This window comes from Diadema antillarum, unplaced genomic scaffold, assembly GCF_040938485.1.
Source record: "Diadema antillarum isolate AM-2024a unplaced genomic scaffold, OU_Dant_1.0 seq00001137_RagTag, whole genome shotgun sequence".
Lineage (NCBI taxonomy): Eukaryota > Metazoa > Echinodermata > Echinoidea > Diadematoida > Diadematidae > Diadema > Diadema antillarum.
Window position 1 is genome coordinate 625,944 of NW_027271949.1, and position 10,301 is coordinate 636,244.

At 37.5% G+C, this 10,301-nt stretch overlaps 1 pseudogene; it reads left to right on the forward strand.

Annotated features, from left to right (window-relative positions):
- Window positions 1-9,845, forward strand: part of LOC139744120 (proteasome adapter and scaffold protein ECM29-like) — a 394,771-nt pseudogene extending 384,926 nt beyond the window's left edge.
- The last annotated feature ends 456 nt before the right edge of the window (window positions 9,846-10,301 follow it).

A 10,301-nucleotide genomic window follows, 5' to 3' on the forward strand; every position in this document is an offset into this window, starting at 1 on the left:
TGTTGTAGGTTGTATCTCATCAATGCAGATGATGTTTCCAGTGATGACACAGAAACACTGTCTGCCATCCTAGAAATGCTTGTTCCAGCTGTTTACAAGACTCTTGGTATGTAATTTTACCATAAATGAATTTTTCTGTTAGATTTGGGTATAAATGTTGAATCTTCTACAACAGTATGTATATGGATGCTAATGTCTTGGAAATCATTTTATTTTGGTAATCCAAAGATAGAAGAGAATGTTAGAATATTTTATATCAAGATGCTTGAAATTCAATTACAAATACACAATATATGAGAGAAAAAAAATAAGTTTTCTCCTAGCTTGATCGGGTGTCAGGAATTGGACACAAACTTTTATCCTGTTTTGGCAGTGTTTCATATTGAAGCACACAGTCACTTTAACAGGATCCAAAGAAAAAGACAAGGAAGATGCCACCTTGCCTGCTGAATATTAATACATGACTAAGGATGATTGTTCTCACTCCCACTTCAATGTCAGAAACATGAAAGGACAACCCACACCATGCTGCAGCTTGTGTGCTAGATAACAACAGTCAGCAGTCTTCAGAAATGTTTGAAAATCTCTTTATCTGTATGGATTTACCAATTTTGAGACATGAAAAAGGAGGATTGGTATTGTTCCAGTTGAAATATGTCCCAGTTATGTGGCTTGTAGTATTGATCACATAATGACATACAAGATTTGTTACACAGAATTTTGTTAACACTCAGCAACAGAGTTTGCTGATGTGGTCCCTGATTATCCAGTGAACACTTCATGGAGCAAAATGACAAACTTTTATTATGATTCCTTTACATGCCGTAGACTGGTCTGTAACCTTTCTGCATTCAAGTCAGACTGAACAGTTTGTCATACCATTTATGCAGTTGTCTTTTATGTACAATGTACAATGCATGCTTTCTTTCATGTGATATGTTAGATGATTAAAGAAAGTTCAGATGTTATATTTGTTCATATGACTTATGTGTAGGCATTGTTAAGTATGCAGCCATCAGGAAAAAGTCACTGGAGGTTTTGGAATTTCTGATACCCAAATGTGCAGGTGAGTGTATCTTGTAGACTGTAAGCAGGATGTTGTACTTAAGTGTTGTAGTTTCACATGTCAAGTACATGTAAGACTGAGTAAAAGAACATAATATTCAGAACAGAAATCAAAGCAAGCATATGCTATATACATGATAAGTTTTCCCTTTTCAGCATGATACTGTGATTGCAGAACATAACTGCATAAACAAATTGGCTCAATACATTACAAAAAAAAAGCGGTCAGCCAGGTTGCATCTTCAGTGACCTCCAGAATTTATAAAGCAGCAAAGAATACATTGTTTTGGAAAAAATCAAACCAACTGTTATACAAATGAAATGAAGTTTACATGCAATTCTGTGCAGTGATATGAAATACAAATTGATGAAGTTAGCATGTCCCAGTGTTTAGTCAGTGAAATCCTACAAAGAATTCAGAGTGATTTAGAATATCATTCATTTCTCAAAGTGGCACAATTTTGATCTGTAACGATTCAAAAAGTGTACTTCACTTACTGATGTACTGAATACTGGAATTGTTATGGGTAATTGCTGAATAGTGCACACTTTTGTAGAGATCAGTTTTGTGAAATTCATGTTAATTTCTATGCGTCCGCCTCGAAGTGGTGCCGGAGGCATTATGTTTTTGTGTTGTCCGTCCGTCCCTCCATCTGTCCCTCCGTCTGTCCTTCTGTCCTTAATAAATTTTGTGGACGATGTAACTAAAAAACGGTTTGAGATATCCTAATGAAACTTGGCATGTATATGTATGAGTAGGCAAAGTTGTGCCTATCAACCTTTAGGTGCACATGCTCCAGGTCAAAGGTCAAGGTCAAATGCTCAAAATTTCCCCCATATCCATGCAATGCCAGAAGGTATTTTCTTGAAACTTAGTGTATACATGGACTATCAAATAAAGATTCTCCAAAGAGAGTTTCAGGTCATGAGGTCAAAGATCGAGTCAAAATGTTGAAATTTCATGTTTTTTCCATATGTGACCCTGCACCACAAAACAAACAAAAAGTCGCCAGACATGAATTTTTAGTTAAGACCATATTCTGAAAGCACGAGCTTTAAAATGAGGAATAACTCAAATCAAATGGACTCTCCTAACCTATTTAAATATTGGAAAGAAAGTACAAACTTAGGGAAAGTGTGATCTGAGAAAAGAGGCTCTGAAGTACAGTATCTATTCAAGCGCTTAGTTCCTAACCAAGCCGTGCTGGCTGTGCGATGAATTGGACAAAAATCAGGAAGTAAACCACTGGAGTAACAAAAATGAAGGGATTATCAGATTAAACTGAAATTGAGCCTGCCTCATTGACACATTCTGTCAATGATCAATGCCAACTTTCAAAGCAGTAGCATTATCCTTTCAAAAGTTATTAGAGTTAAAAGTGAAGAGTGTGTACAAGGTTTTTCAAAAATGAAAAGGGGACTCTAAAGACACACCTAATCACACTATTTTACCAAAAATGTTCAAGATTAACTGCTAAAAAACCACACTTTCCTGCCCGCTTTATGATCCCAAATTTTAGTATAATGTAAAAGAAGACTTGCTCTTTCAGAAAATATGAAAAAGTCAAAATTGGCTAGGTTGACCCACTTCACCTATTTTCAGTCCTCATGCAAAATCAGCGAGTGCGACTTTTTGTTCGTTTTGTGATGCACGGTCACATATCTCGCATATGGTTCAAGGTATCTTCATGGAACTTAGTATATATGCATGTACTAACTGGCAGTGATTATCTAGGGAATTTGGGGGTCAGGGATCAAAGGTCAGGGGACAAAGGTCAAGGTCAACTCCTCAAAATGTCACCACTTCCCTCATATTTATGCAATGCCTGCAGGATTTTTCTTGAAACTTTATATATGCATGTATTACCCAATAGAGATTCTATGGGAAGTTTCTTGCCAAAAGGTCAAAGGTCTAGTGAATGTGCTTAATCTTACTTCTTCCTCCATATCTCGAAAGTGACTCAAGGTATCATCATGAAACTTAGTATATATTATGCATGCTCTACCTGACAATGATTCTCTTGGGAACTTTGGGGTAATAATGTCAAAGTTCAAGGGTCAAAGGCCAGGTTTAAATGCTAATATTTTACCATTTAATACTGAAATTTCACCTTTTTCTCCATACCTTGAAAATTGCTCAATGCATACATTCATAAAAGGGTCAAAAGTCAAGTAAAAAAATCCTCAAATCCCCAAATACCTGCACTCTTAGAAAATTTAGCCATTCATCCAATTAAACGTAGTTCAAGGAAAGTGAACATTCAGCAAATTTGTGACAAATCTGTCATTTTAATATTTTGCCAATTATGTGAAATTGTCGTCACACATTGTCAAGACATTGTACTATAGACCTATTAGGAGAACCATGCATTATGCAGAGGCATACCAGTCACCATAGCGACATTTCTAGTTATGATCTGCCACAAAGCGTCGACGGAAGCATTATGTTTTTGGATTGTCCGTTCATCCGTCCCTCTGTCCGTCTGTCCTTTCATCTGTAATTGTATCCCCCGGCATGTATGCCGAGGTGTACGCACATTGATACGCACAGGCGAGTAAGACTTTCCCGCCAAAACGCTTGTTGTCATGGTAGTTAATAAACCCCCTACTTAATTGAGCTGTCAGAATACCGATTCGCTAATTAAGTGCTAATCAAATTAAGCCCTCAGATTACGGCCCCTGCTTGAGCACTCTACCTATTATAGTTCTGTGGTGTGCGCTCTATAGGCTACATTTCTTGATGGATTTTGTTCAAATTTGATATGAAGGTCTACCATGATATAATCTACAAGCCTATAGATTTTGTACGTGCTGCCCCCAGTGTTCTGTCTTATACAGTGCACTCCCGTTACAACGAACACGGTTATAACGAAATTTCGTTATAACGAAGTAAAACTTCTGGTCCCAAAATTATCGCCATTGAAGTCTGTGGTACAAAATTCGCTTATAACGAACACGGTTATAACGAAATTTCCGTTATAACGAAATATTTTCTGAGCACCACTGACAAAGAAAAACAAAAGAAATACAATATGCTCCGTTATAACGAAATGCGAATCGCTTGCGAAAATACGTAGCGGAATATAAAGCATTATGGCGTCTCTGCATGGGCGAACGCTTCACATCACTGTGTACGTGTTCGCTCCTTGTCTACTGCACAGTTTCCGGGGGGGACTTGCATTATTGTAATGCAATTATAATCTGAAATTAAACAAGGTTCGTTTTATTGTTCCGAAGGTACTTTATTACAAAACACACAAATTCTTATACACCTAAATGTCCGTTGGTTCGGAAATGAAATAGGGTTTGTTATTACGAACATTTAGGCGTTATTCAAACAGTTCGTTATTACTAAAGTTCGTTAAACCGACAATGAGATATGGTTCTTATTACGACGGTTCGTTAGTCAGGAAACGATAGGAATTCTAAACTTTCGTTAATCGGAACATTATTAAAAAAAGTTTCGGTAATCCAAAGGTGAAAAAAAGGTGTGTCCACTAACAAAACTTGGGAATCGCAAACTTTATAATCGTCTTAAGATAACCGGACCTACGAAATAACTAACCTTTCGCATTTCTTTTTTTTTTTTTTTTTGGATTTACAAACCTTCTTCGGAATAACAAACTTTATTTCATTGTCGGATTAAAAAATCTTCGGAACAGTGAACCATTCTCATTTTTTCATTTACAAACCTTCGAAATGACGAAACTCATTTCATTTTCCGATCAACGAGCCTTCGGAAAGCGAACAATAACATATTCATATCTAAATCATGAACTTTCGGAATAACGAATCATCGGAAGAGCGAAGCTTCAAAATAATGAACAAACCTTTGGATTCCTGGGAATGGCGAAACTTCGGAACAAAGAGTCCTTCGAAACTTCGGAACAAAGAGTCTTACGGAGTAACGAACTTTAGTAAGAAACGAATCTTTGGAATAGCGAACTGTAACGGAATCCTAAACTATCATTTTCTATACGACTTATTGTGTGACAAAAACAACTTTATGCTCTCGTTTAAATGTAATATCCAAACAAAATTAAAAAGCCACGGTACCATCCCATTTCACATAGCTTTCCAGTGTATGATGAGTATTCAACAAACATAATATGACATATGCGTGGTTACCTTCTTTTTGTTATATATTGTATTTGTTCGGTTATAACGAAATTTCGTTATAACGAAAGAAAACGGCCGGTCCCGAGCATTTCGTTATAACGGGAGTGCACTGTATAGGGTCAAAGGTCATGAAGAGCATGTTTATATGAAGAGTACTTTCCACAAGTGTTCAGATACAGCAAGAATCCAGATATAATGACAAAAATCACCCGGAACCGACGATCTCGTTATAACAGGATTCCTGTGTAGTTGCTGAGTAATAGTGATGAGAGTAAAAATCTTTTTCAGTAAGGACGTTTTACAGACATTTACAGTAGTAATGTGTCTATGATAAAACTTTTCAGAAAGTAAATTGTTCTACTTAAATGTACAGCTGTATGTCAGTAGTGATGGAGGGTTGTAGAGCTGAGATTTGTACAAATGCTGGGAAATGTGCAAACGTTTCACCAAGAAGTGTACAAACGTCTGTCAGGGAAATGTTCAAACATTCAGTTTTGATGGGAAATGTACAAATGCTGCCAGGAAATGTACAAATTATTTACTTCTACATTATTACGTACTGATGGTAAATAAACTTGATCTGTATCAAAATTACACATGAACCTTTACCGTTTTCATTTTTTGTCGAGCCCACCGGAGGTAAGGGGAGACCAAGGGATTGCCTGTGGCGTCTGTCCGTCCGTCCGTCCGTCCATCCGTCCATCATCCGTCCATAAGGCTACAAAAACTTGAATAACTCTTTACTGAGGACTTCAATTTCAATCAAACTTGGGGGGAAGAGTGGTTATACAAAGTTACACATTTTACCAAACATGGCACTTGTCTTGTCCATTGAAAACCCTACGACGGATATTCACAAGACTTGCCAGATAGCATCCTTAGGGTAATAAGGTCTCAATTTATATGAGTACCTCCCTACGGTGGGAGGAGGAGGTGGAATTTTAACATTTCAGCATCTTCTTGAAAAATCTATGACAAATTTTCACAATCTGTGCCATATATATCATACCTAGTATAATAGACTCCCATTTTGTTTGAAAGGGCACCCAGTCCATGGGTGGGGGGAAGGGCAGACAGGAGTGGAGGTTGGGCAAAGGCCCAAATTTAAGGAATTGTTTCCACACAAAAAAAAAAGAATCTTCTGTAGAACCAGAAGTAATAAAGCTAATACAGTGTTATATTGGCAAGCATATACATTTTCTTGAAAGAAAGATATTATTCAGAGAGGTGAAGGTTCAGATGTGACTTTCTTCAGTTTGCCTCCCTCTACAAATGCAATTTTTAAGATCGCAACTGCTGATCTGTAAATTAACAAACATGTCAGAAAAAAGGAACCAGTGGGACTTGAACCTTTGCCACCCCTCCCCTCCCCCCCCCCCCTCCCATTTCCCCCCTCCCCTTCCCCCATGGACTTAGTGCCCCTTTGAACAAAATGGGATTCTATTACCCTAGGGATGCTACCTACCACTAGTATATATACTAGGGCTCAGCATATGGTCAGTTGGCAACTGATTTATTGCTATAAACCCCATAGAAGCATAGTCCCCATGATAACTGTGAAGTGTAGATGTGCAAGATGTACTTGTAATATATGTATGGGAACCAGTCGTGTCTTAAGCCTTTCCTCTGAGTAATCAGTAATGTCACAGATATCGATCATCTTGTGTAATATTTTTTCTGTTTTGCTGTTAAAATCTTTACACAATGTTATTTCATTTGTGCAATCCAGAACCATCTCGCCAAACAGTGCTCTCGTATTGGGAAGCTCATGACTTGCAGGAAGCATTATCAAAGGTCACTTCAGATCCTGACCCGGCAGTCAGAGAAAGGGCAGTTCTCCTCAAAAACGTCATCAAGGAAGCATTTGTAAATGACCAGGAGGAGGAAGATAAAGATGCTCTAAGTACGGAGAAGGGAGATGAGGATTTGGTAGAGAAAGAGGGAACATCATTTGAGTGACAGTTTGACATGAGAGGAACAGAACAAACTTAAGAAATAGCATGGTTGGGAGGATTAAAAGAACCTTACTTACACGATGTCACAATAGCTCTTATAATAACAAACATGCTGGTAGAAAGAATCATGGTAAGTATTTCACATATTCCTACCCACATGTGAGACAATATGAAAAGTGCTCATTATATAAGAATGGTTGTCTCAAGAATGTTGTCTCTCACACTGATAATAGAAATTATGCTAGACTGAGCAAAGATGGGAGGCACATTAAGAATTCTATAGATATAGATGATAAGGTGAGCATTCAGATAGAGTGATCATGAAATTAACAGCAGGTTGTGTAAGTTGAGTCGACGTAAGTGCAAAATATGATGGTGATAGCTGTAGTGTAATGTGAGGTTAAAGCTGTGCATCATCACACTATGTTGCTGTATTTATGCTTTACATGACAGAAGATTTACTTCTCACATACATTTCAAGCAAAACCACTTTCTTTGTTTTTCATTGATTAGTTTGAAACAAATATAAGGTTGAAATTTCGAATGATATCAGAATGGGCCAGAACATATTTTCTGTTTTTTATAGTGTAATTGTGGAACTCTCAGTGTCAGGTTGAATTCAGGAAGTCTGAACAATTTGAAAATGCCTTACAGTGTGAAATAGTAATCTATTTCAACTCCAAAAAGTTACATCTGAGTATATATACCAAACAAATATTTTTCACAGTGTCATGTAACCTTTCTCTTGAAACAAGCTTGATCATTTCAAGATTATCAAAATATTGTGAAGAAAATTGACCTAGTAGGGTATATTCAGGGTATATTCAGAGAAATTTGTTCCTGTAATCATACAGTATTCAGTGAAGGCATCACTTTTCAAGAAATACTGACTTCCCCGTATGGCAAAACTGTTTTTAAATCAACCAGCCATGATAAAAAGCAAGAGTGATGTTAAATACTTTTTTTTTTCATACTGATTTGTGATATCATTGGGTATTTTTGTGGATGGTCTTATTTGATTGATAGACTTCGACAAGAACAAAAAAGACAAGAAAATGTTTGACTTGCAATGCATTCTTTGTTTCTGTCAATGTGTTTCTTGGGGCTTGGTCAAGGTCTACAAAGGCTAGCAAGTACTATGACAAATATGCACTTTAGAAATGATCATAAAGGAATCTTATTTACTGTAAGATATCTGCCTTCACAAAGTAACATTTTACACATGGAGCTGTGGAGATCAGAGCATGGTTTATTCTGACAGGCATAGTTGATGTGTGTTTTTGCAGAGTCAACAACATTACTTTATTGTGGCATTTGGTGTCAAGCTTCTTAGAAATATGATACTATAAGACATTACGTATGATATAAATGTAGAGCATTTAAGTTAGGTTTTCCCATTCTCATGTAGCCCATCTTGTTGGTGTTCCTGAACCTTAGATTCTTTGCATTATATGTACACTGTACAATACAAATGTCATGTAAATCAGGTATCCCGTTGTGTTACTTGTGATAAAGACTAATAACAATGATGGGAATTGTAAGTTGTTATGTGCATGACATGTATGTGGTTACCCCTAGCTGAAAACATAATTACATCATGTAAATGTTGTGTTCTACAACACCTTTGAAATTTCTTGCTGTCCCATTGATTGACTGCTCATCTCCTGACATTCGCTCAAAGTACCACGGCACACTGACACTGTTAAAGGGATGGCATAGTTTTGGTTGAGATGGAGATTCAAATTGTAATTTTTTTGCAAGATAATTAGAAAACACTTATGTGAAATAATTAAGAAGATACAATTCTAGAGGAATTAAAAGTTTGTATGATGAAAATTAGCTTTGAAATGGCTCAGATATCCAAAAACAAAGTAAAACAAAGTGGTCCTAATAATGGGTGGTACCCACTTTTTAGAGATCAGTAGTTATGATCCATACACGTGATCAGCACATGGTGTGTCACTTATTCTCTGTCTGCAATGTTGCACATGCGTGTTGAGTGTATCAGAGGAATGTTACCATGGTTGCATTCTAATAGAAGGGTTGTCGGGTACTGTCAGGTTAATGTCAGGGTAATTACCCTAGCTGGCTAGGGTAGAATTTGGTGAAAGTTACTGCGACAAACATCCGAGCAACTTTTTGTGAAGACCGTTTCAAAAGGTTACCCGGACACTACCCGGACATTGTAGAGGTAACTCTGGTTTGAAAAGCTCTGTTTGAATGGGGCTTGAGGTGTTGCATAAAGCAAATAGAGAATGGTCATTACTTGTGCAGTGGAACAATGTGTTTCACATCCAGATGAGAAGTATCCAAATTGAATTGTTTGTTGCATCTTTCACCTCTTGTGGAATCTTGTACCATTACATCTATGACTTAGCAGAGCTGCCAAGTCTCCCTGATTCTGCAAGGGGCTTCCAAAACATAACATCTCTTTATGTCCAGATAACAGAATTTAAAATCTCTCTGATTCAGAACTTATATTTACCATTTGAGATGCATGTAACACACATTTTTTTTTCCCTGCTTGCTCTTTGGAATCTCCCTGATTTTGATGGATAAATGTTTGTAGCTCTGGACTAGTCACTCTCTGTATAAGAATTTTTTTTTTAATAGGGTGCTGTATCATTCCAGTTGAGAAGAAAAGTACTAAACTGAAATGTGCAAAGGCACAAAATTATTCATTCTGTATCATATGATTCAAACACAGAAAGTACAGTTAAACTCGCATAAGTTGATCTTCTCGGGACTGAGCAAAACACATCGACTTAGGCGAGTTTCGACTTGTGCGTAAGTCGAAAAAAAAATCGACTTAACAACAGTCACACCACACGTACATTATGTATAAATGTGCATTAGTTGTCTACTCTGGGGCCGAGAGCTGGAGAGGTGTGCCGCAGCACGGGTCGCCCGGCAGGGCCGCGGCTAACTTTGCATGGACAGTGCATTAGCATTGGCACAGGCAGTGGCGTATCTAGGGAAAACGGCGCCCGGGGCAAGCTCGAAAATTGCGCCCCTAATTTCTGAAAAAGACTAGTGTTCAACCCCAACCCCATCCCGGTAGAGACTTTAAGCAAAGTCCACATGATATGTTTTTCAAGCCCTCAAAAGGGGTCTTTTGAGGGTGATTTAAATGTAATGAATTTTGATAAATTTTGGCGAGCG